Source organism: Anneissia japonica, unplaced genomic scaffold, assembly GCF_011630105.1.
Source record: "Anneissia japonica isolate Jap-2015-1 unplaced genomic scaffold, ASM1163010v1 scaffold287712_len2945570_cov188, whole genome shotgun sequence".
Lineage (NCBI taxonomy): Eukaryota > Metazoa > Echinodermata > Crinoidea > Comatulida > Comatulidae > Anneissia > Anneissia japonica.
This window is the reverse complement of record NW_022704401.1, coordinates 2,897,858-2,899,885: the sequence shown is the minus strand read 5'-3', so window position 1 is coordinate 2,899,885 and position 2,028 is coordinate 2,897,858.

Genomic DNA, 2,028 nt, shown 5'->3' with positions numbered 1-2,028 from the left:
GCTACCTATAACTTAACGCTTCCTGTCCTCTCACTGGACACTGAGGCTTCGCTACCGATTATCAGCTTAAACTTTGCTCCACTATGTGAGCCCTCAAGTCTTATGAAGGTAGAGATACTACTGGTCTTAGATCCGTAATGATATTCTACTGGTTGGTCTCTGGTCTCTGGTCAAAGCAGTGTGACGCTTGCTGAGATAGCAAGAGATTGCGGGTTTGATTCCCATCAGAGACCGCATACCAAGATAACCCTGGTTCTTAGGCTGCCTGCGGCCCAAATTTTGCCCAGAAATGCCCCTTTAAATCATTTAATAAAACTTACCATTTGCATTAATGTTTAATTAACTCCAAATATTTGAAATTTGGCATTATTGCCTTTTCTGGACATCTGATGTGTTATAGGCCTATTTTTAAAATTTAATCCAAGCATGGTGGGGCAGAGGTGGATGTTGTAAAAATAGAACCCTCTTTAAAATCCTGCCTACGGGCCTGATATTATCGCATCAAATGGCCCGGCAATTATTCTTGTACTGCGGCCATTTCGCGCCCTATGCCAAGTATCGAAATGCACGCCATCGCGTCAGGATTCAATATTTCGACATTTTATATTTAATGTCGAAATATTGAATCCTGACACGATGGCGTGCCAGAAATTTGCAAACAAGGGTTTATGAATCAATGGGCCAACTAGAGGGGTCGTGACAAAGTGCGAGCCAGCGAGTCATGCGAGGCAATGCGCTAGCCATGCGAGCCATACATTTTAAAACTTTTTTTTTTCTCACCGGGGAGCTTTGCCTGTGTAGTCCAGTCATGCGCAGTACATACATTTTTGGACCTTTCTTGAATCGTCGATCCGAAAGTATGCAGCGCTGATAGATGTTTTTAAAATACAGATATAAAGATACATACATAATATATATATATATATATATATATACTGTATTTATTTATACATTTATTTATTTATATATATATATAATTTTATATATACTGTATTCATTTATATATTTATATATTTTTATATTAATTTGTATAATTATATATATATATTAGTAATGTAATATATATATGTATATATATATATATTTATATATTTATTTTTATATACTTATTTGTGTGTATATATTTATTTATATATATATATATACTGTATTATTATTTAAATATACTGTAATTATTTATATATTTATTTATACATTTATTTAGGCTATATATTTATTTTTATATACTGTATTATTATTTTAAATATAGTGTAATTATTTATATATTTATTTAGGCTACAGTATATATTTATTTTTATAATTGTATATTTATTTGTATATTTATTTATATATTTATTTGTATATGTATTTATATATATTCATATATATTTATATGTTTATATATTTATATATATATTTACATATATATATATCTATTTCTATATTTATATATATATATTATTAAGTTCATATATTTTATATATATATATTTCTATATATATATATTTATACAAATATATTTATATATATAATATATATTTATTTATATAGTACTTCAGTATTACAGCATTAATATATTTATATATATATATTTATTTGTAATATTTATTTATATATATAATATATATATAAAAATATATTAAAAAATAAATGAACATATTAATAATATAAATATATAAATAAATATACAAATAAATATATATATGAACATATTAATAGGCCTATATATAAGTATATATATATACAAATAAACATACAATATATAAAAAAATTTAAATAATATAAATATATAAACATATAAATATATAAATATATATAAATACATATACAAATGTATATATATACATAAATATACTAATATACATATAAAATATATAAATAAATATATAAATAATTACAGTATATATAAAATAATAAAACAGTATATAAATATAAATAAATATATACATATACAAATAAGTATATAAAAATAAATATATAGGTAATAATATAATAAATATATGCATATATATAAATGAATATAGAATAATTATATATATAAATATACAA